Here is a 26,136-nt window from a genome sequence, read left to right as displayed (position 1 = left end):
TCCACTGTTGAAAATTAAATTTCTTATATGAATGAAACATGATTTCATCTATCTGCTACCATATTGATTCTAATCAAATTCCAAAAAATAGCATGTCCTCGTTATGTTATGCAAATTTTCATATATTAAAAAATAATGGAATGTAGATGTTTCAGACATGGCACAAAATGCTACCTTAGTTAAATTAAAATATGTTAGGAATCTACATTTAGAATAATGTAGTATATTTAATGGGGGTGGTTTCTTAATAAGGTTCATATACTTAGGAAAATCTTACTGTTTTAATTATTTCTATGTGCACAATTCTATAGAACTATGTATATTCATACCACTGTGTATTTTTATGACTATGCATCTCCAAAAAATTTCTGTTACTGAACTAAAAATGTGTAATTGGTAAATATCACCTCTCCATTCCCTTCATCCAGTCCCTGAAGACCCTCAGTTCACCATTGATTTCTTTGCTTTTTGACCATAGAACTTATACATACATCCTGATGTGAATTTACACAATGTGGGTCATTTTGTGGCTGGCCTCTTTCACATAAGACAATGTTATGGATGATTATCCATCTGATAGCTTGTGTCAAGATTAGTTCTCTTTGAAATCTGAGTTTTCCATTGTGTATGCAAAGCGTGTTTTCTTTATGGCTTCATCTGTGGATGAACAGTTAAATTGTCTGTGCCTTGCAGAAACTGTGAATCATGCTCTTGTGAGAATGGCTGTGAATGCCCTAGTACATATCTGAAAACAGAGTTACTAGAAGGTATTCAAATTCCATTCCTCTTTTGGAGTGACCGCTATAATGTTTTACACTGTAACTGTATTGTTTCTCTCAAAACAGTGACAAAGATATTCAATTTTTCTGTTTTTGTCAAGTAATACTTACTTATTCCAATTTTGTGTTTCTTTAATGAAGACTTTCCTGCTGAATGTGCAGTGCTGTCCCATTGCAGGTTTGATTTGTGTCTCTTGAATTCCCTGAGCTTCTTTCATTGTGTCTATTGTCCACATGCTTGTGCAGGAAGGAGCTGGAACAGGAAGAATGGTGGTCAGCACTGGGGACAAAGCGCAAAGGACCACGAGTTTATATAAAAGGTGTGGGGCAGCAAGAACACACCGAGACTTCTGATCAAAAAAGACTTCTAAAGAACCCTGACCTAACATGAGTTAGAGGAGGGTTTGGGGGCAAAACTAACAACACAGGTGCACACCATGTGCAGTATTAGAAGTATATCTGAAAAAATGAATATTTAAGATTAAATCACATATAATGTATAAAACATTACTTTTAATACGGATAGCTACAATGGGTGCCTTTATAAACATTTTCAAACATATGTGCTGAACATAAACCAGAGAATGATGTCATATAAGTCAGCACATTGCTGTGTAGCATTCACATCATTTGAAGTTATAATAAACAATTATTCCATAAATTTTAAGGTTTCTTACAAACTTGTACATCATAAATGTATTTTGTAAATTAGTCTTAGTAAAATAGAGTCTTAGTAAGTAAATAACTTTTACTTATTCAAAATCAACTCGAAACTGACTAATGAATGAAAAATATCACAAACAACTTACATTAAAGAATTTGTCAAAGTTAAAATTGATCTGTATGTATTCACTGCTGTGTCTCTCTTTAAGGCTAAACAATAGGAACATTCCGTAGAAATTTACACTCAGACCTCCACTGACTTCATCCTGCTGGGCCTGTTCCCCCTTCAAGGGTTGGGCTTGTCCTCTTCATGCTCATCCCCACCGTCTTCCTAATGGCCTGGCTGGCAACCTGGCCATGTCCTGCTCATCCTCCTGGACACCCACCTCCACACTCCCATGTACGTCTTGCTCAGTCAGCTCTCCCTTATGGACCTCATGTATATCTGCACCACTGTCCCCAAGATGGCTTCCAGTTTTGTATTTGGAAACAAGTCCATCTCCTTCATCGAGTATATGTTCCAGGCTTTCTTCTTTGTGACTTTAGAGTGTTCAGAGCATTCATCCTCATGGCTGTGGCCTATGATGGGTATGTGGCTATTTGCTTTCCTCTGCACTACCCAATCTGCATGAATAGAAGAGTGTATGTGCTGATGATCCTGGGATCCTGAGTATCAGGTGCTGTCAACTCCTGTTCCCACATGGTATACATCCTCTGGATCCATTACTGCAGGTCCAGAGCCATCAATCATTTCTCCTGTGATGTCCCAGCCATGCTGTCTCTGGCTTTTGGGAACACCAGGGTCCACGAGTACCCTGTGTTCTTCAGCACTGTCATCTTTCTCCTGTTCCCTTTAATTGTCATTGTGTTTTCTTTAGGGAAAGTTCTCCCTGCTGTCTATTGCATGCATTCCCAGGAGGGCAAGAAGAAGTCCTATTCTACCTGCAGCACCCACTTCATCATGGTGACTTTCTACATTGCACCTTTTTCTTACACTTATCCACCCAAAGTCCCTCCACTCTCCAGCAGGAGACAAAGTTCTTGCTGTCTTCTGCACCATCCTCACCCCTATGCTAAACCCTGTGATCTACAGCCAGAGGAGCAAGAAGGTGATGAGGGCCTTGGGAAGAGTGAGTAGGAAGTTCTGCTCTATAAAAATTTATGTAATTTTTGTTTCAGTGTGATCACATGAGTTTCTTCACTTGAAAATAATTTAATGTCTTAGTCATTGAAATAAATTTAATCTGCAAGAAGCAAAACTTTAACATTTGTTGTTATGATTATGTATACTTGATCATAGTGTTTTATTCTTTTTGTCTCTTTATAAATATTTTCACTGAAAATAACAAATGTGTGGTTTATTGGTGTGTGGATAATATTTTATTCAGAATTAGAAATGAAATGAAAAATGCAGACACTTTTGCATACTTTTAAAATTTGAGGTGTGATCAAAGAAGCACTGAATCTCAGGATGGGTCTTCAAAAGAATGAATGGACAAATCTGAACCCAATATCAATGAATATGAGTGAGGTTAAATTAAGATGATCATTATGGAAATTTAGAAGATCGTCAGTAATTATTTTTAAATACCTCTATCCCAACATACTATAGAATCCAGAGGAAATGGATACATTTTGAGATATGTGCAAATACAAAAGTTGAGCCAATAAGATAAAATACCTCTGAACAACTCAAGAACATGAGAAGTTATTGCAGTAGTAATAAATACTTGTCCACTAAGACAGGTGCAAAAACTGATGGATTCTCCGCTGATTGCAAAGGAACATTAGGAAAGACCTCGTGCAAACACCCTCCAATGTCTTCATTGAAAGGACTGTGAAAGGGCTATTGTCAAACACTGTATTGAAAGCTAGCATTACTTTCATTCTACTAAGATACAACTAAAAAGGAAAATTACATGCTAATCTCATTAATGAACGTAGATGAAAAGGCCCTTAACAATTTCCTGGCAAATGTAACACAAATAATTTAAAAAGCAGACATCATGACAAAGTGGGCTTGGTGAACCATGCAAGGATGGTTCAGCATTTGCAAATCAATAAATATAAAGCATCACATAAATATGGGCCATGAAAAAAATCACAAGAGTATCTCAGTAGACACACAAAAAGCCTTTCAGAAACTCCCACAGCTTTTCACAAAGGAAATCCTGAGTAAATAGACATACAGGAACCTCATCTTAGTCTGATAAAGACATTTATGCCAAACCTTTTTCCAAAAGTGTGTAACACTGAAGAAAGTGTCTTCGTTTTGCTATAAAATCAAGAACAAGACAATTATGTCTACTATCAGAGATAGGTCTTCAAAAGAATGAAAGAAATCTGTACCCTATCTCAATAAATTTGAATATGGTGAAATTAATGTAATCAGTATGGAATTTGAGAAGATTATTGATAGGTCTGTCTTTAAAGGATGAAAGATGCTTCCAAAAGTTGAGGAGTATAAGACAAAAGATGCCTTTATTCCAGGAACATGGGAGAGGAGACTGGCGTACTGGCCACTAAAATCCGGCGATCTCCCCCGGACACGTGGCGTGGGGGAATCTAAATAGCCTAAGCTTAGGGCAGTGCCCTAAGGCCATTAGAGATGCATAGGTATCTCATTGGCGCACAGGTTCTTAAGGATGGGGATATAGGGTTACAGTCAAGTCCATAGGGGGCAGGGGGGGGGAGGAGTTTAGCTGCAGCCTTTCCTGGTTACAGTGTTCGGTCTGAGCCAGCAACTCTTTCAATTATTAGTAGTAATTTAAATTATTCTCAGTCACTATTTGAATTAATTGGAGTACGTATACATGACATATAAGTATATTAAGTATATATATTATATATATACACACCTATATATGTATGTATATATATATTAATAAATGACACTTATCTTATTGTCAGGTGCCCTAAACATTAATACAAGACAGGAAATTTCATCAAAAATGATTCTAGATGAAGTAAACAACTTTTAAAGCTAGCAGGATACAAAATGAACACAAATATTAATAGTAATCCTGTGCACCAGTAATGAAATCACGGAGAAAAAGGAAAGAAAACAGGAACATCCTCAATGGCTTCCAAAAGATAAAAAAAATCAAGCACTTAAGAACTAATCTAGTGGAGTAAGTAGAACTCCATAACGAAAACCAAAAGGACGTGAGAAAATGGGAATACGCCTCCTCTTCCTGGGTTTCCAGTCAGTGAGGCCCAAATGTCCATTCTGGTGACACATGTAGACTTCAGGCGACTGTAATCCAGGGATCACTGGCAGGTGTCACAGGAGCAGCAACCAGGACACTAAACTGAGACAGAACCCAAAGATTCCCAGATTAACCGAGAGAATCTTGAGCAAGGAGCACAGGAGGAAGAACCATCATTGCAGATTTCAAGGTTAAGGCACAACTCCATTCATCTCAGATGTGCATTTTTGTTATCTAACAGATGGATGAATAAAGAAAACATTGAATTTAGACAAATGGAGTCCTATTCTTCCAAAACTTGGGTACATGTGAGTCATTTGTAGGAAAGTGAATGTACACTGAGATCAGAATGCCGAGCAATATAAAACAATCACACAATTTTAAATATTTTGTAGTTTATCATATATGAAAACTCCAAAATTTAAATAAATTCAGAGAAAATTAAAATATGTATAATAGGAAACACGGAGAGAGATTTTGTATGATTAGAAAACAAACCAAAAGGCAAAAAGAGAGGGCAGGAAGAGGAGGGGAAGAGGATATAAATAGGATTAAGTGTAATATCCATATGTAGAAACTTCCCACAGTGAAGGTAATAACTTTATACTGGAAGCATATAGCAATCCAAAGTTTAAGAAGAAATAAACTCATTAGCTTCTCATGTGTAAGCATACTGAAAATTTTTGCCATTTGAATTCAGGAAATATTTTTTTACAAGATATATGAAAACACAAATATTTTTAAGTCTGTCAAAACAAAAAGGAATAAGTATGATTTCCTTAAGAGCAGGCAAATTTATTAATTTCCAGAAAGTCTGAGAGATGAGTTAAGACTTAAGGTACAATATGCAGTAGACATTTAACTTCTGAGTATTCTTTTATAGTTTTCTACCATATCTATAATGATATCTGTCATGGTTTATGTTTGTGTCCCCCAGGCCTCATGAGTTTGCATTGTTCATTTGTGATGGTTCATTGTCTAGTGCTTGGATTGATAGCTCCACCCACATAGGGGTGGAGCCAGGATGTGATGTAATGGCAGGAAGAAGGTGTGTCTTTCTCTTTGCTGGTTTGAGTTTGCTGCTGGCCGCCACCATGAACTGCAGCCTAGCCATACCTGCCTGTCTTGGAGACAACTGAGTGTGGACTGAAACCTCCAAAAACTGTAAGAAATAAACCTTTCCTTTCCCAACTTTGGGCTTCAGGTATTTTGTCTCAGCGACAAGCATAAAGTAACTAAGACAATGTCATTTTATAATTGATTTTAATAAAAATTAATAATTTTATGTGCATTTTAAAAAGAATGCAAATAGTTTGAAACTTTATAATATCATTTGTGTGGTAATATAAGCTTTATTTGCTTTTGTCAAATTCATTTAATTCTAATGTAATTTCATTCCTCACACAAAACATAGCAAATAAAATAATATGAGCAGGCCATTGTAACCATGCATTTACTGAATCACAACAGGACATGAAAGATGCCCTGGCATCTCAGAGGCAGGACAGCACCAGACACTCTGAGGGACCCTGTCTGCTCTTCCCCACAGCATCAGCCCTGCAGCCTGGAGAGCATCTCAGTGCCTGTCAGGACTCTGCCTTCCCTTTGGCTTTGGGCCAGGCTGTGTCCTCTGTGGCTGGCCCTCTCCTGTCCTGGTCTCAGTGCACATTTCCCAGTGCCACAGCCCATCCGTAGCCTCAGTCCACAGCTACAGAGGGAGAGGGATCATGGTGCAGCTCATTCTGCTTGGAGGTCTCTGCAATGCCAAGTGCAGGAAGGAGAGGTGAGTATGCATGTTTGCCAGGACAGTGCTCAAGAAGTTTACTCAGATGAGTGATGGTGCTCTCCTGTGACTGTGGAATAATTCTAATCTTGATTGGATCAAAAGATCTGAGGAAGTGATCTGGTCATAGAGGAGAGAGAGAGAGAGAGAGAGAGAGAGAGAGAGAGAGAGAGAGAGAGAGAGAGACAGACAGAGAGAGACAGAGAGAGACAGAGACAGAGACAGAGAGACAGAGACAGAGAGACAGAGACAGAGACAGAGAGAGGATATGGGTTAATACACTGATTTCACAGCTGAAAATACTTTTGGAAGAAATGTGAAAAGCATTCAAAGCATGTGCCAGTGCAGTTGGTTTCTATGTATCCAGTAAAATGTCCCTCGATGTGTTTTCCTATTTGTTTATTAAGTGATAATGCATCCTTTTAGAACTTTAAGGTATACATGTTAAAGTTATCCAAATACATACGAAGTAGCTACTAGATAGTGTTGGGTACTTTACATCCTGAAAACTTGTTCCTTATTGCATCCTGAACAGCTGATAACAAATAATTGTAAATGATAAATAAGGTCAATGACTTTTAGAGAATAAAATGAAGAACACTGCTCTCTTCATGCTATCTTTAGTGGAATCTGTCAGCAAATACTGCAGAGAAAGGAAATCATATTGGCTTTATGTACACACTGTGAGAACGTTCTTCTCTGAACTCTGCTCTGACTTCTGAGATTCTATACCAGTCCTTTTACAATTGGTGACTTTTAGTTACCTGAAGAAAATGCGGAACATGTCTCAGAGTAGATAGGTAGGCTTAAGTCTGATCAGCTTTGTGGCTGGAGCCTTGGCCGGCTTTCTAGAATCAGTAACTTCAGCACTTCTCAATAAAATGGACCAATTGTCAGCTGAACCTGCGAGCCAGGAGGGGCATTTTAGGGTAGATCATGAGCATGGCATATTTCATGGGTCAGGAGAAGAGAAAAATGAGTCTGATATTTTTGCAGAACAAGGTGGATAGAATTGTAATAGGCCTTTATGTGTGTAATCTGTGTTGACATTTTGACATTTGACTTTATTTAAAGCTTTACAAAAACCCCAGTGTGGTTTTCTAGAAACTTTGCTGCAACATGACTGGAGTCTTATTTGGTAAATATAAATTCTTACTTCACCTCTATGAACGGTCAAAATAAATGCGATAATCGCAGCATTATTGTGGAGATCTACACTGTAGGGGTCTGCGCTGCTGTGGAAACTGCACGGTGCAGACTCCAGGGGGCGCCGCTCCTTGGTTCCCAGGTCTTTCACTTGGTCCCTTTGTGGGCCCCTATGATTCCAAAGTAAATCTTCGTGTTTCTCTTACTCCTGCCTTGACCATAGTGGAAAAATTTATGTATTTTATAATACAGGAATAACAAAAGGGCCATATTCAGTGTCTCATTTTCCCCTCTAAATAGAAGGGTATATAAGTAAAGTGATCTATGCAATAAAATCATGCAGGTGGATTTCAAAGGATGCTGACACAGATGCATTTTCATTCATGTGCAGCGAATGGAGAATTTTGCTCATGATTCTGAACTGGTACCTGATTTGAACTGGAGACCATGAGGCTGTTTCTCTGCAAAGGAAGTCTCCCAGTGGGACAGTTTCTAGTCAGCATTAAAAAGTAAGTTCCAGTTTAGACTCTCCAACAAGACATTTTTACACTGGAGATATTTCTATCTGTGGGAGCATCAAGTGGAAAATCAGTAAAACATGATGACAAAAGAGGCACAAAAAGGTGTCAAATTGACTAACACTGGAGTAGTTATCTTTTGCAGAAAGGTTTTCACATTATTTATCAATAGGTTATCTCTGGTAGAAAATAATGATATAAATTTTTTCTGCATTTTTCATTTATTTTTATTTATTATTCCAGTGGGACCCACCCTTATTTCAGATTCACTACCCAAATATATCTCAAAAATAAGTTAACCACAACATATTTACAAGATGTTTGCATGGATTTGTTTTTATTCACATAGATATGTAAAAACATGTGTAGATACTTATGTGCTCATGAAATATATTCATAAATATAATACACAAGTATTTTTGTATGTCTGTGTACACTTTCATGGTTGGTTTGCTAGGAAAGTTCACTTACAAGCTCTGAGTCTCAGTCTTCCCATCTATAAAACCTCATGGTATGTATCACCTTTGAGGGAGTACCATTAGGGTTAAATCTTAGTACATCCTGGACCAACTTGACACACTCCTTGTGAGGACAGTCAGTAAAGGCCACACCTCTGTCCATCCTCTCAGAAGTCCTGACCCAAGTCTGCCACAGGACTCCATCTCCAGTCTTCCTGTGTGCACTGTCCTCCCAGTCAATTTGGTAATCTCCCTATATGCACTGCACGGTTAGAGAGAAAAGCAGAGAAATCCATGTAAGTGGACATGTCCTGTATGCAGTGAGCTTCATGCAGGTTACTTGTGTTTATTTCACTGAGCAGAAGAATGAAAGGGTCTACATGAACAGACTTCGTGTGTGAAAATGTTTGTTTGTACTATTTAAACAAACATTTGATGCTGTGGCTGCTCCTGTGTCAGGAATGGTGTTTGAGTGTCACACACAGTGCTATGGTGCTGTGTTGGAATCCTTGTCTTCTGGACCACAGATCATCAGAGATGCTGATGGGAGCTCCAGAGGACTGATTGTGAACATCAGATCTCATGTGTCATCTGTTTTTCTGTCTCATGCTCCTTTTCCAATTGTGTAACTAAGGATAAGTGACTTCTCATGGATAGTGTGTCACTGACAGTACCATTCCTGCAACAACTGATAGAAATTGCTGTAATGTTCAGTACATCGTTAATTTAAAGTATCATAGTTTGTGCTGCTGGAAATTACACTATATATATTTTAAATGTATATATATATATACATGTATAAATAAATTAAACAGAGGTGCATCAGTCTACTCATATTGATCTCGGTGGTTAATAAAAATCATATATTCTATTAAAATCTTGCTTGCAGATTCCACAGGTCATAAATGGAATATGCATTAATCTAACAGTGCTCCAGATATTCTTTAATTACCTTAAATCTTAGGTGTCATCCACGTTTAGAAAAATTTTAGTACATTTATTGTTTTTTTGACTTTTATACGAATGCAATTTTTTGAAGACTATGTTTAATCATTTCAGAGCTCACAGTTACATATCTTTAAGTACATACCTACAGTTATGGATGATTTTTACCACCATACACGTTCAGAAAAGTTTCATCTTACAGAGCTCAACCTATGTATGCACAAAACAGCAACTCTCCTCCTCTGCAGTCAGCCAGCCTTGACAAGCCCATTTCTCTACCTTAGTCTGTGATTTTCACCATGGCAGGAAATTTTTAGCAGAACATATGTGCAGAATTCACTTTGTTCATTGGCTTATTTGACTTAGTCTGGTGTCATCCACACTGATCCATAGTCATGAGTATTCTTACTTGTTACCTTTGGAAAACACAACACTTTTCACTGGGGGCATTTTGCTTGTAGATTTGTCTTCAGATAAAAATTTATGCTGCTTTTGCCTTTGGTGGCTATAGAACATAGTGGTTTAAAAATGGTCCCACAAATATCTCTTGAGATCTGCATCACCTATTCCGGGTGCATTCCACAGGCAAAATTCCTATTCATGTTCAAATATTCCTCATGTTTTCAGCCTTATTCAAGCTCCTCCCCATAGTGCCAGCATGATTCCTAAATCTCAAAGTATGTACAAAGATTCCAGTTCTGTTCATATGTGGCATTAAACCATTAATAACATTTTGAAGTGGAACAAAAGTATTATTGTTCTGTAAAATTTTAAGGTTGTCATAAAACTTTTAAGTCATAAATTATTCAGAAAAGGATAGACTCTTAGCATTAAAACAGATCACAACTTCCAAAAGTGTCTCTTCATGTATGAAGTGCACAATTCTAGAAAAAATCACAAGCCACTTACAGTATAAAATTTTGCAAGATACTAATGATTTATATCTATTCACTATCATGTCTGTCTTTAGGATGAGCCATATGAACACAGCATGGAAAATTACACTCAGACCACCACTGACTTCATCCTACTGGGCCTGTTCCCCCCATCAAGGGTCGGCCTTGTCCTCTTCATTCTCATCATCTCCATCTTCCTGATGGCCCTGGCTGGGAACCTGGCTATGGTCCTGCTCATCCTCCTGGACACCCACCTCCACACACCCATGTACGTCCTGCTCAGTCAGCTCGCCCTCATGGACCTCATGTACATCTGCACCACTGTCCCCAATATGGCTTGACTTTCTATCTGGAAACAAGTCATCTCCTTCATTGGGTGCTAGATTCAGAGTTTTTTCTTTACAACTTTAGCAGGTGCAGAAGCGCTGATTCTGATGTCCATGGCTTATGACCGGTATGTGGCTATCTGCTTTCCTCTGTACTACCCTATCCGCATGAACAGTAGAGTGTCTGGTGATGATCCTGGGATCTCTGGCAGTGGGTGGTATCAATGCCAGTGCTCACATATCTTATGTCTTCCAAATTCCTTATTGTCAATCCAGAGCCGTCAACCATTTCTTCTGCGATGTCCCAGCCGTACTGACTCTGGCCTGCGGAGACACTAGGGATTATGAGTATATGGTGTTTGTGAGCACCAGTCTAATTCTTCTGTTTCCTTTCCTGAGTATTCTTCTCTCCTATAGTCGGGTCCTTCTCTCTGTCTACCGCATGCACTCATGGGAGAGCAGGAAGAAGGCCTATTTCACCTGCAGCACCCACCTCACCATAGTGACTTTCTACTATACACCATTTGTCTACACGCATCTCCACTCAAAGTCCTTCCGCTTTCCAGAAGAGGACAAGGTTCTGGCTGTCTTCTACACCATCCTCACCCCGATGCTCAACCCTGTCATCTACAGCCTGAGGAACAGGGAGGTGACAGGGTCCTTGGGAAGAGAGACTCAGAGAATGTGCTCTGTGAAAACGCAGACAATTTTATGCCTCAATATGTTGAAGAATGGATAGCCACCTGAAAATAGTTTATGACATGACCTCAGGTAATCTTTAAGTTTTAAGGTCTTGACATATGATATAACAATTATGTATTCAGGTTGGTATTTTTTTCTTGCTTTTTCTTTTCCAAAACAATGAGCTTATGTTTTTGATTGGTACAGCATATTTTATTAACCTAGAGAAATGAAAAACAAAATGAGAAACCCATGTTTCAGAGCATTAAACTTGATGAAATACTTTGTTGACATTTTTAATTAACACAGTAAATCACATTTCTGTCAACCCCCTCCAAAATCCACTATCTCCTTTGAAGACACTTGTCCCGCAATTGTTGCCACTTTTTGAGAAGTTCTGGGGTCCTTCCTGTTACTAGTTGAGTTGTTGTGGCCCCTTTCTGCCCTGAATTGGTTCAAACCCTCTGTCTTTAACAGTTCGTCTGACCATGAAGAAGATTCCTAATTTGCATGGTGCCATAGCTGGTGAGGAAAGCATTTTCCCATCAGATGGCACTGGTCAGCAGAATTCACTGTATTTTTGCCATGTCTAATGATTTCAGAAAGAGACTGAGAGAACTATGTCAGACGTGAAAGGACTCGAGGGTAAATATGTTTGAAGCAAGGGCAAGAATTATGACAGGGAATAAAGGCAATGTGTCTTGTTATTATCACTTTTAAAAACTTTTAAACATTTTGCTATATTATCAATAACTCCTGTACTAATGTCATGATTCCAGTTTTGTATAAATTATATTTCATAAATGAGTCCAAGTTACAGTAAATGTTTGTAATAGCCAGGTCTAACTGAACATTAAAATTATTTTCCCTGGTATATACTAATGTATACTAAAGTTTCTCTATGTATTTTCTAAACATTTTACTCCCTTCATTTTGGTTTACTTTGGGGGCATACTCTTATGGCATATTTCATCAATTTTTGTTGAAATGCATATAGCAACTAAAACAATAAAGACAATGTTGAAAGTTTCCTTGACATTCAGATGTATCACTCAGAAAGAATAGGGTGGTGTCTATTTCCTGTGACACATAACCGAGATTTCCTTGATTTAGTCCCACAGAAGTTAAATAGCAAAACATCTTCCTAGAGCTTAATAAAGGCATCTGGAAAATTCTAGTTCATTTTTTGTTTTAACTTTGTGTAAAAATGATTTATATTAATGTCTATTTCTATTAGAACCAACATTATGTGACAAGAAATGAAAAGAAAAAATACAGAGCGTAAATAAGGAAAAGACTTTCTTATATAAACTATGACAGCAGTGGTTACTGGTGTGTCCCTCAGGCTGACAGAGACATCCACACCTGAAGATCTGTGACTGAACAGATGACATGAGCATGACCATGACTGAATAACTGAAATGTTGGATTGAAAAATGTCAAAAGAGTAAGACTGGTTTCTTCCAATTCTTTTTTTTTTTTTTCTTTTTCCTTTTTTATCAGTACTGGGGATTGAACTCATGACCACACACTTGCAAGGCAGGCGCTTATGCCACTGAGCTAAATCCCCAGCCTGTTTCTTCCAATTCTTATGAAGAAAAATTTGTCATGACAAAGAGTTCTATGTAATATAATATGAAAAGGGCACTAATTTCTTCTTTGTGAAAATTTTATATCCTCTCACTTATGATGCTCCAATTTGGAAAACAAATTTTGCTCTTGACGCTGACCAAGAATCTCAAAGCACTGAGTACATCTTGGGAGACAAACACACTCCCACTCTGTCCAAAGCAGAGAAAGAGTAGAGGAGATGGAAGTCAGGCTCATCCATGTGTGCTTTCACTGCTGTAAACAGACTCTGTGTGTAACGTTCTCTTGCTCGGCTCTTTACCATTTTAAATACTGGATAACCTGAACTTGTAAATTCACTCTCTGCTTTCCTCTAAGGCTTGATTATGTCCGTTACACTTCTCTTTTTAGTAATCGATGAAAATAGAATTTGGAATCTGACGTTATCACTTAGAGTACTTAACAGAAGCCTGAGAAGTGAGTTCATCCCAAATTGAACAGGACATTGAGTGCTCTGAAATAGATGAACCTTTAAAGAGTGACCATGACGGCGAGAATCTGCCCTGAAATTTGCAGCACTGAGCAGTCTCCAGTACACATTTGAGAATGAGGCATGGAAGGTGCTGCCCATCCTAGAATGGGAGTGATCTGAAACCTTGGAACCAGGTCCTCAGTGCCCTGGGTATGCTTCCCTCCACCACGTTCATCCTTCCAAAGATCATGTCCTCAGAGTGGTCCTGTCTCAGGGTGAAGTCTGGGTCAGCAGATGAATGCACTGACCTCATTCTGTCTCAGCTGCACCTGTGATCAAGTCTGGGGTGAGCAGGATAGGAAATGTGCCATGAACACTGCCAGGGTTGATCCCAGAAAGACTGCTTTGCTTCCTAGTTTATTTTTAAAATAATAATCCCTGTGCATGAATATTTATATGCATTTTACATGGCTTCTAGATGAATTTTTTGTTATTTTGATTCATCATGACTTCTACAACACATACAAAATGCACATATAGCCTATGAGTCAGTAAAATATCTCTGAGGTTGAACAAAGCTGGAGCTAACAGTGCCAGTTATGTCTAAGCACAGTCAATCCCCAAGCAGAAGTTGTCCTCACAACAGGACGACCTCTGTTCTGGCCACATCACTCTTCCTGTGTTACCACACGCCTTCTGCTGACCCCAGTGTGAGGGTGTGGTTACAGTCAGTCTCTGCCCTAGCATCTAGGGAATCCATCTGTGCACTCACAGACACAGGGAGGTCCTGCCAACTCCTCCAGCCCAGCTGAGCTCTGTGAGGAAGAAGGTTCCTATGGGGCATGAATCCTTCTGTGCTGCTTCCTCCTGGAGAGCTATGGGGAGAAGGGGGCAGAAAGAGAGTGTGAGGGGAGCCTGGGATTTTCCATCCAGGCAGTGATGGAGTCTCCGGAAAAACAAAGGCACATAATCTCTTCTTCACAGCCAGATCAACATGTTAGAAAACATTACATGTTTCGTGCTGAAGCCACTGAACTCTGAGGTAGTTTTGTTAGTTTATCTGCTTAATAGCTTGCTTTTGCCATGGGCAATGAGTATGACAGGCTGATCCCCTGTCTAATCCTCACCCTAAGCCATCACACGTTTTGCTGTAGAACTATTAGACTTGTACTTTTATTATATTCTAAAAATTATGATAATATGTTAAAATGTAATAAGGAAATCTTGCTTCTTATGTATTAACTGTAAAACATGAGCTGTAGGTGACCTAAGTTAGTTCCTTCTTACTGTGACCCAGATTAGGGAAAATGCCAGTCATACATGGAGATACATTTAAGGTGGGATTTTTTCCTCAAAAGGAAATGTATAACACAGTAGTTCATTAGGAAGAAGTTAATTGATCCTGTTGAAACATTTCCCTCACATCACAGAATTTAACCCATTTTCAGGAAATGAAGGTTTTTACTGATTAAGTTTAGTGCTCAGACATGACAGTGAGCCTTTCAGCTCCTGGTAGTTCTCAGCTGAATCAAATGCAAAGTGGAACACAACTGCAAGGCTGCTATACTGGAAACATGTAAATAAACTCATCTGTAGTCAACAGAGGTGTAATACTGAGGAAAAGTGACAGGGCCAGACTCAGTAACACCTGCCCACTTTCTGGGCACAACAAGTAATACAACGTGAAAAAATCGAAAGCTCTAAGGCAGTGAGCAAAAATGAGGAAGACCCTGTGTCAGACTGAAACACCATCATCATGATAAAAGCGAAACACAGAGGTGCTGTGTTGCTCAGCCTTCCCTGCTGGCCCAACGTCCCGATTTCCATTCCCAGCACTGCAGGGACAGCAGTAGATGAAAGATGGGATGATGTCCTCTGGCCATGGGGATGGAGCCTGGAACTCTGTAAGCTAGAATGATACCCAGTACGGGCCTGAGGAGGGATCCTGCAAGAGGCCCCTGGGAGTTCCAGAAGGTCATTAGATGACCTTGTCCCTATGGCAACCATGGATCCTTGATTCACAGATGGACCCTTTCTCAAGGGAACTTGCATCATATATATCGTATATATCAGAAGTAGCACAATTGTACTACTGGTTCTATTAGTTATTGAAATGAATAGTCAGTGCTTATACTGTTTGATCAAATCTGCATGCTTATATCTGGAAATCAGAGAAAAAGTTTTAAAGATAGAAATATGCTATATAAATACAATTGTTACTTTTCTATTATCTTGTTTTGAAATATGTTATCAATTTTTTTTATATCCTCCATAAAATAAGCAGAAATCAACAAATAATAAATGCTGTGTGCTGTGGTGGGAAGGGAGCCTTCTCCACTGTTGATGGGAATGCAGACTGGTGCAACCACCATGGGAATCAACATGAAGATTCCTCAAAAAATGAGAAATATAGGCTTCATTTGACCCAAAAATTCTCCTACTAGGTATTGCTCTAGAAGAACTAAAAACATCATGCCACAGTGATACATGGGCACCCATGTTTATAGCAGCACAATTTGTAATAGATAAACTTTGGAAACAACTCAAATGCCCATCAACCAGTGAACTGATGAAAAACATCTGGTCTCTTTATCCAATGGAGTACTACTCAGCCATAAGGAAGATAAACTGGAGGCTTTCATAGGTAAATGGATGCATCTTTAGAGCATATGGTAAGTGCAGTAAATCAGATCCACATGTATAACACCAGATTGTCTCACTGGGATGGGAAACTGAATGAGTAAATAAGATCCAAAAAATATAATAGGTACTGTGACTTGGGAAGAAACTATCAAAAAGAAAAAGCAAACTGTGATGGGGCAAAGAGAAAAAGAAGATAAAGAAAAACAAAAAGAAATATGTATACATAAGATAGTCAAGGCAGTTTCTCTTAGTCCATTGAAAAGTTTGTGCTAATATTGTTTGGACAAGATATCCTGTCTGTATCTTGTACTCTGAATGACTACTATGAAGACAGCAACATCTAGTTTCTCTTAGTCCATTGAAAAGTTTGTGCTAATATTGTTTGGACAAGATAGCCTGTCTATATCCTGTACTCTGAATGATTACTATGAAGACAGCAACACACAGTAAAATGAAAACATGGTGACACATTCACTTGATCCACAGGATGAATAATAAATATGTAAAATATGTGGTTCCATAAGACTGAGGTATGATATTCAGAGAGTCTGAATAGAGAAGCTCCCCACTGAGCTGACCTGTAACACACCTAGGAACATTTGTTTTTTAAACCAGACAGGGGTTCTTCCCTAGCCTTGTTCCAGGGCCAGCCTTTGGGCTCTGGACTTGGTCTCTGTGGTCCAAGTCCCTGTGGACTTTCTCAAGCCAGTACAAATGGAGATAGCAGAGCACCTCCATGCCAAGATGACATGGATTCCTGAGTCTCCGAGTGTCCACACAGGTGTCCCGGCTGAGGAGCACAGAGATAAGAGTGGGCTGCTTGCAAAACATTCAGAGAGGATTTCCAGGAAATATGACTTTGAAATATGACAATCAAAGAGATTATGGTCACCACCCTCATTTGGACCTGTGAAAAGAAATGAGGAGCCCACAATAAATGTGCGCTTATGGATGGTTTCATATGAGATGCAGACTCTTTAGAAAGTGTGTAAAATAATATAATATGAGAATAAGAAAATTTAAAACTAGAGATTTTATAAGACAATTTCAAAGAGGAATTTTATTTGACTAACATGACTTAAAAAGAATCCTATATGAATAGACAGGTGCTTCAGAATTGATAGATATTTTTTCTCCAAATAGATACAGTAAATCTGCTCTTTAAATATTGGAAACTATTTAAAAACATACATTTGGCTTTATATCTAAAGAAAAATTATCAAAAATGTGGAAGAAGACGAGTATGATTTTGGATACCTCATGCAAATGGATAGTGAAATTGATAATCCAGATGATGGCTGGTATTTTCTGTAAATTATCTATCTTTGCATATAAATATAATAAAACTGTGTTATACATTAAATGATCCTCTCCTCTTTAACTAGGGCTACTGTAATAATAATGACATAATAAATATATTAAAATGTTATTTAAATTCAAATGATATTTGAGCTGTTATTGTTTCTTAAATGAACCAATACATTCCCAAATTAATTCAATTTTCTGCATAAATGTTGCACATAAAGGAAGAACAGGAATTTCCTGCCTAGACCTGTGTTGCACCTTCTGGGCATGGAAAACATTGAGAGCAAGTTGAAAATTGTTTAATTTGAACTTGCTTATATGAATTGTTTCTCCCAGAGTAGTGATATTTTCATGCAAGTACATAAGGTGTTCAAATAGAGGTCAACTGCTTGGCAGGACCACTGTTGGTCACTGGATTTCTGTCCATAGTGAAAACATTGCATATCTAACCCACCATTGCACATTTAATTACACACTCACTCTAATTTTGCACAGTGAGTGAAGTAATCTGTGTCAGAATGCTGAAGTTCCCTGATGAAATCGCTGTAGGGTTCCAGGCACAGTCCCTGCAGTTTCACAGCTGGAAGTGCTTTTCCTACTGATTTATAAACCTGCTACCTGGTGTGCAGGGAGCAGGTCATCTGTGATAATCGCGCTGCATGGGAGAGGGGCCGATGGGCCCGATGGGCCCGGGCTTCCGTGGAATATGACGAGGCCACGTGTGAGAGTCCGGATCCCCATTAGAAATGTGGAATAGAGCTTTCCTCATTTCCTGCTTTCATTTGTAAGTTTTGGGGAATTTATTTCCCCATAAGTACAAGAGAATCTCTAAGGGAATGTCTGGTTTGTTTCCACAGCATTTTAGCTGGTATGAGCCTGTGGAATATAAAAGCTTTGTCATCGATATTTTATAAAAATCTATGCAGTGAAACTTTCCCTCGGAAGCTTCTGTAGTAGCTACTGTTTTCTAAGCACCACGTTTAAAGAGTAACGGGCAATAGTGCATGTTCTAAACTTAAAGCTCCCTGTTGGAATCGTTCAGATCCTCCCAGGGTCCCGAGGTGACCCAGGATCCCCCTCTCCAGGTCTGTTCCCCCATGCTGACCTTCCTTGTGACCTCAGCACTGGGTCTTCTTCCTGCCCTGCAGTCATCTGAGTGCTTAGCTGAACAACAGCGACCCCTGCGCTAGAAACTCCAATGCCTCTTACTAACCAGAAGCAGCAGAGGAATCTGGGAACCCAGATTGTGTGAGGCAGGAGGAGGACAAGAGCGGAGGCGGTGACTTTAGGGAGTCGCGCAGATGCAGCCTCACTGGTGGGCGTCCACGCCACGGTGCGCGCTCCCCTGTGCTGCCTCCCGCAGGCTGGGAGCATCTCTGGTTCTCCTCATCCCACCTGCAGGAGACAGGAGCAGAAAGCCAGGGCCATGCAGTCAAATGCACCTTCCTGTGGGTGGGAGAAGCGGAAGGGCCTCAAAGTCTGTGCATACGGGTTATGGAACAGGTAGAGGAAATGCACCCTAGACCGGTGCTCAGCACAGCACGCGACTCAGTAATCTGCTTCCATTCCTCTCTCTGAGTCCCTGGTGCCTGCTCATTTCCCACTCTTATGGACGCTGATCGCAGGAGGAAGCAGTGATAAGCATGTACAGACCTCACCGCGCATTCCAGATCCCTGCACACTTGAAGGGTTATCTTTCTCGCTTCTGTATCGTTCTACATGACTGAAAGAAAATACTGTTTTTACATTTGAAGAATCTATCATAATGTGTCACAAAACAGCATAGGAAATTGAATTATTTCCTCTTTCAGTAGAATTTTTAGAAAAGCCCTTAAATAAAGAGTCATAGCAGAAAGGACTCGATTCCAGCTCCATGATTCTGCAACTGAGAATTTCCTGCATCACGTGGATTAAATTTTATGAGGCTGTAAATTCACATATCTGTCCACAGTTTGACTGTTTACAAGCGCACATGCAGGTAGAGGTATAATCAAATCTTGAGAACTGAGATAAACCTTCTGGGAAGTTGTGCGTTTCAAATCCTCCAGAAAGCCTGATGTGGTTTCAGGTTTACAAATTTCTGCCTGATAGGAGAGTGAGAAAAGTTCTTCAGGAAGTTCCGGCTTGTTAAAATCGCTAGCAGTCATGCCAACAGCGGAAGACATGAGTGTTTGCAAAGCATGGTGGAGATTTTTCTTAGGATTTTATTCTGTTTGTTCCATGAGACTTACTATATCTTGAAGTATTTTTCATTTCCTTATACGATTTCTAGAGAAGAATACTTAAATATTGCTTCGTGAATGTTATATTATATAAAAAAAATCTACCTTCACATGGGAAACAAAGACAACAGCAGGTTTCAAGTAAATGTACAAAAACACAAGTCAGTAATTTAGATACTTCCACTGATCTACATACTTGTACTTTTAAGATAAGGTTTCTTCTTGAAGACAGTTGATTCTGTAAATGAATAAAATATTTAAGTTAAAATGATGACATTAGGGCAAAATATAATTTTATCAAATTGACAGATTATTTATATTTTGTTCCTATGTGATTGACATCTTCAGATGAATATGTGAGGTACACAATGGAATATTTTTCCACAGCATTTTAGCTGATAGGAACCTGTTGATTATTAAAAACAACTACAACTTAATATGTCAGACTGAGTAAAGTGATGAATTAAAATAATTTCTTATTTTATATATGCCATAGCATTGCAGAGACTCTCAGGAAAAGCTAAAGAAATGCCAAATGGAAAATTACACTCAGACCTCCTCTGACTTCATCCTTCAGGGCCTGCTCCTCCCATCAAGGGCTGGCCTTGTCCTCTTCATTCTCATCGCACCCATCTTCCTAATGGCCCTGGCTGGCAACCTGGCCATGGTCCTGCCATTCTCCTGGACACCCACCTCCACACACCCATGTACGTCCTGCTCAGTCAGCTCTTCCTCATGGACCTCATGTACATCTGCACCACTGTCCCCAAGATGGCTTCCAGTTTTCTATTTGGGAACAAGTCCTTCATCGGGTATGGATTCCAGAGTTTCTTCTTTTTTTACTTTAGGAGGAGCAGAAACAATGGTTCTTGATGTCCATAGCCTATGACTGGTATGTGGTTATCTGCTTTCCTCTGCACTACTCCATCCGCATGAACGAAAGAGTGTGTGTGCTGATGATGCTGAATCCTGGGCACTGGGTGCTGTCAACTCCTGCGATCACACAGTTTATGCCCTGCATATCCCTTACTGCAGGTCCAGGGCAATCAATCATTTCTTCTGTGGTGTCCCAGCCATGCTGTCCCTGGCTAGTGGGGACACCAAGGTCCATGAGTACACCACATTCCTCAGCATTGTCATTTTTCTCCTGCTCTCTTTCATTGTCATTGTGTCTTCCTATGGGAAAGTTCTCCTTGCTGCCTACCGCATGAGCTCACAGGAAGGCAGGAAGAAGGCTTATTCCACCTGTAGCACCCACCTCACTGTGTGACTTTCTGCTATGCACCTTTTGCTTACACTTTTCTCTGCCCAAAGTCCCTCTGCTCTCCAGCAGAAGACAAGATCCTGGCTGTTTTCTACACCATCCTCACGCCTATGCTGAACCCTGTGATCTACAGCCTGAGGAACAAGGAAGTGAGAGGGGCCCTGGGAAGAGTTAGTGAGAAGTCTTCTTCTCTGAAAATGTAGATGAACTGCTTCTGTGTGTTCAGCAGTGGAGAGCTACTAGAAAATTCTTTAATTCTGAAGCCACTGAAAATAGAATTAATGTTTAAGATTTAAAAGTTTGAAGATATGACATGATAATCATTATATGTTCTGATGTGTGGATTTTATTTTTCTTTATCTCATCATTCCAATAAAAAATGGGCATGCATTTTTCATCAATTTGAGATCTATATTTTATTATAATGGAGAAACTAAAATGAAAAATGCAGAAAATTTTTGAATGTACTATGCAACCAAAAGCTTTGATGAGACTTTTAACTTTAAAAATTTCTATAAAGGACCCATTGCTATGAATTCCTCTCAGAGCACTCACACTCATTTGGACACATTCATCCCACTGTCCAAGATGCTTTTCTTATACTTCACTAGCTGACGTGCCGATCTCTCTGTCATATTTATGTGATGGGATATATCATGTCATTTCTTCTTCTCAAATTTACTTAGAACATATGAAGGATATTTTCCTCTATCCACATCTTCAACACATGTTTCCCACTTCATTTCCACATCCTGGACTCATGTTAATGAGTATGACAGCACAGAGCATTGAAACCAGCTGAGCTCTGTTATCACTTCAAACCACAGCATCTACTGACTCTCAGAATGTGTGCTCAGACATTGCTACCCTAAGTGATAATTACCACAGGGATATAAAATTCCCTCTCTAAAACAGAGCACATTTTAAGTGTCATTGGGTTAAAGTTCAGTTTAGCACATTAAAATGTATGATATTTTCTGTCATCTTCATTCTTCATTGAAATGCACCATTGCACATGTGTACCTTTTCATAAAGCACAGCAACTCATGCTTAGCCTATTTCACCGGTGTAAAAATGGTTATTTTTTACTTCACATATTTGTCCACTTGTTTCTGAGAGAAGATGTCACGGCTTGGCCTGGGGTAGCCTCTAACACCTGGGCCAGAGCAGTCCTCCTGCCTCAGCCTCTTGAGAGTCAGGCATGTGTTACTCCAGGAAACAAATGTTTGGTGCCTGAATCTTTCTCTTGAGGACTTGGGATGCGGCTTTATTTTCCAAGTGAGTGAATATCAATGTTAATCTAAAGCTCTGTGTGATGCAGTAAATAATTGCTGTGGTCTGAACAAAGATATTCAGAGAACACTGAGAGCACCAGCGCATTTCATGTAAGTTTTCACTCCTGGTGTCTTCCAGTTTGAGCCCAAACCCCTGTCACTCTGTGGTCACTGAGCAGTCACAGTATGGAAGGTGAGGTCCTTGTCCTCCCACACGCACAGCACTCTCAGGGCAACAGCTCCTTCCCTGTGCTTTGGTAATGACCTCTAAGTGGACTTGAAGAACATTACTCCATATCATTTATACTTTCACTGTGTCAAAGATTTATTTAATTATTCTCCCATTTTACTTGTAGGTGTATTCCTAAAATAAGACCAACTACATTTAATAAAATGATTAATCACTGGGAGGAGCAAAGATGGTAGATGGATCACAACTGATAACAGAAGCTCCATGAGATTGTCAATTTAGAATTCAACATAATACAGAGTGGGGAGCTCCAAACAGAGGGAGATGAATTCTCGTATCCCAAGAAGAAATTAGGGCAAATTGCCGACTATCTGAGGTCCAGCCGTGACTTGCCGGGGTTCCACTGCGACTTACTGGGGTCCTGCCGTGGCTTGCCAAGGTCCCGCCACGAATTGCCAAGCTGTCCAAGGTCCCGCTGTTTCGACTCACTGGAGCTGCAGTTACATTGAGTTCAGGAGTCAGCGAGCTGAACCGAGGGCTGTGTTGGCAGGGTGCCTAAATCGACCTGTGGTGAGTGACAGGAGTGGAGTCATTTCATAAATAGGAGGGCTCTGGCAGATGACATTCTGAGATCGGGCAGGACTGGCAAGTACGAGGGGCAGCAGTTACTTCAGTCAGTTCCCTTCCCAAATGGGATTGGTAGAGTGAGCTAGGCCTAAGTCATGTGACCTGGCTGAGACTGAATAGATTATCTGAGGTCAGGTCCCTGCAGTGGTGGTGCACATTAACCACAATGGCCCAGTGGGGCCTTGGAGGTTTGGCTGGTCCGGAGGGGAGGCGGTACAAAGTAATACAGTAGTGCAGGCCACAGCAGCTTGACTGATCCGGAGGGGAGGGGCCAGCATACACTGTCCCTGTCTGCAGCTCACTGGCACATGGCAGTGTGAAGGATCATCTAGCCAGCACGCTTCAGAATTGTAACCAACAAAGAAAGAAACTGGGGCCTCCTGGAAGAAGCAAAACAGATGGGAAGAGGAAGCAACAACAAAAAGTCCCCAAGCCCCAACCCTGAGAACACTGACCCTGGACAGGTAAATACGAAGGAGAATGAGAACAGCAAACATGCAATATCAGATACAGTGCCAGTAGTCATAATGAGATATATTCAGGATCTCAAAGACAAGTTCAAAAGTGAAATATTTAGCCAAATAAAGCAAGATATAAGAAGATTAATAAAAGAGATACTAAGCACCCTTCAAGCAGACACAGATGGAAGAAGGGAGGAACTTAAAGGAGAGAACAATTTGGTGGAGAATATAAAAAAATATAGAATACATGAAGCAGATTCAAAGAGATTACCAGGAAATTAAAAACTCATAAAGATGGCAAATCAGCTTGGAAGAAACTAAGGGTAGATTATCCAAACTGGAGGACAATTTTGCAATGTGGGAGTATGAAAGGGAAAACTTTAAAAAAAAAGACAAGGAAACACACAATAACAATACAAAGGCTAGAAGATGACAAGAAGATCTATAACTTGAGAATAAAGAATGTAAATGAAGAAGCCGGAATACAAACAAAGGAACTACAAAGGTTATTCACAGAAAAAATTAAGGAAAACTTCCCAAACATAGGAAAAGGAAATGATATTCTGATATATGAGGCATACAGAACTCCAGCCACCTATAACCAAAACACCTAATAATAATAAACATAGGGAGTAAAATACCTATTACTTATCTTGAATTAGACATTTAAAATATTTACACCTATCAACATGTCATAGTTCATATCATAATATTTATTAATACATTACACAACAGTTTTTGAAACGTAATATTTACATGTATGTGTTCAATAAAGTAGCATAACACACTAAGAGTCAACATATATATCTAATTATAACCTTTTAAAAATGAAAAGCAATCACTTTAGGGTGAATTTTTAGTGTCTTTTATATTTTAAAACTCTCCAAGAAGTTTTTGTTCCTCAGTTCACATTGTATAAAAATCCCTTTACTATGCATCTTATTAACTTTATATTTTATAAATGAAAAACCGAAGAAGTAAAATATTAGTAACAATTGGAGGTCACTAAAAAGGCATATTGTAGTGGTGGAAATGGAGATTAAAGATATGCCCTATAGTAATGAGATAAGCTTTTGAAACTGACAAATTACCAAGGTGTTGTTTGTGTCGTTGAGACCAAGTAAATCCTGACAGTGGATAGTAATGCTCCAGACCATACCTTCATGTATTTTCAGAACAAAGAGCCTGTAATTAGCAAGATGTCACTTACTCTAAAAAATGTATAAAAGTTCAAATTTTTTTCAGAAACAAAGAAAGTATTTCAATACTTACTTTGGAGGCTACTTTATAGCCTACTTCAGTCAAAGACTCATTAATGCTATGTTAAATTGGGAAGACAAATTCAAGTTCACCCTTATCACTGTGAATGTTAGGTCAGACTTGTGAAATTTTACCTAATTTTATAACAAAAACAATGTGTGTCAACTCATATTTCATAAAGGCTATAATATCACCTTCAAAAATTACTGTAGATTTTATTCCATCTTAAGATTTTATTCTATTCCAACAAAAGAAAGACAAAGATTAAGTGAAGACTAAAAATTGTACTATTATGCAGCGACTCTTCCTTGACTAAATGTGACTTTTAGGAAAGAACTCAGTAGACTATTTTCAGTGGTGCAAAAGTATTTAATCCACTACCATAAAATATGCAGAATATGAGAATGTAATTTTTGCAAAACCATCATCAGAATCCTTACAAATCCTTACAAAGTTATTTTGCTTTCAGTAAATGTCTTTATTATGCTTTCAGAAAATGTCTTTATTATGCTTTCAGTAAATGTCTATTTTCACTTTGTGATTTGTAATTTAAGATTTAAAATACAAGTTGGAAGACTCAGAGGTTAAAAAAATAAGTAAATTTCCTACTGCTAAAAATGGTAATGAAAGGGAAAATATAAGTACTTCACCTACAGTTTAAAAATGGTAATGATTTTGCTTTTTCATTTTGATATTTCCACATCAAATAATGGGTTTAAACATTACAGGTATCCAATAATATCTATAACTATTGGGTATCCATCACCAGTGAAAATCCAAAAATAAGTAGAAGCAGCTATGTACTCTTATAGTCAGGTTTATTGTACCTAATGGGACAAAGCTATATTTTCATCTAAAGTGATTTCAGAAATATCATTTGTATATCATTATTTTCATTTGTTCTTTTAAAAGACAATTACAGTTTTCCATGGATGTTTCATATATTGTCTGCTTTGAAATTTCATTTTAAGCTATGAAAACAGGAAACCAAATCTCTGGGACAGACTTTATACTGGTTGGTCTTTTCCAATATGGCAGCATAAATGGATTTCTGTTTGCTGCCATTGTCTTCTCTTCTTGATGGCTGTGCTGGGGAACATCACCCTATTCCACCTCATCCGAGTGGACTGCAGGCTCCACTTGCCCATGTACTTCCTGCTCAGTCAGATGCTGTGCCGCTGAGCTGCATCCCTGGTTGTGCTCAAACTTTGGTGCATGCACCACAGGAGCTCCCAGGGGAAAGGAAGCAGGCATGTCCCCAGGTGAAGATGGGCCCAGGCAGGGTGCTGAGGGGATCCTGGGGTGCTGTGCTGACTATGTGGGTGGAGGGAGAGAGTCTGTTTACAGAGGTTATTTCACATCATGCTCTGTCTGGATATTTGGTCTCTTTCTATCTGTTTTTTGACTCTGTAATAGAAAAAGTCACACAGGAACATGGGCAGCTG

The 26,136-nt window shown here is 39.1% G+C and overlaps 1 protein-coding gene and 2 pseudogenes across 1 annotated transcript in view; all 3 read left to right on the top strand.

Moving 5' to 3' along the window:
• Positions 1–1,613, top strand: part of LOC101787174 (butyrophilin subfamily 1 member A1-like) — a 95,661-nt gene extending 94,048 nt beyond the window's left edge. The window contains exon 15 of the transcript XR_010046369.1: positions 1,026–1,613. The gene's annotated coding sequence lies outside the window, so the exon portion shown is untranslated. The remainder of the gene's footprint in view (positions 1–1,025) is intronic.
• Positions 1,614–1,780: 167 nt separating this feature from the next.
• Positions 1,781–2,792, top strand: LOC106025696 (olfactory receptor 2L5-like; annotated as a pseudogene).
• An 8,045-nt stretch (positions 2,793–10,837) lies between these two features.
• Positions 10,838–21,082, top strand: LOC111754450 (olfactory receptor 2L5-like; annotated as a pseudogene).
• Positions 21,083–26,136: the final 5,054 nt, after the last annotated feature.

The sequence above is a fragment of the Cavia porcellus genome, unplaced genomic scaffold (assembly GCF_034190915.1).
Source record: "Cavia porcellus strain 051 isolate PalLab524CR breed Dunkin Hartley unplaced genomic scaffold, mCavPor4.1 scaffold_2, whole genome shotgun sequence".
Taxonomy (NCBI): Eukaryota; Metazoa; Chordata; class Mammalia; order Rodentia; family Caviidae; genus Cavia; species Cavia porcellus.
The sequence above is the reverse complement of the archived record's forward strand: the minus strand, read 5'-3'. Positions and strand labels throughout refer to the sequence as shown.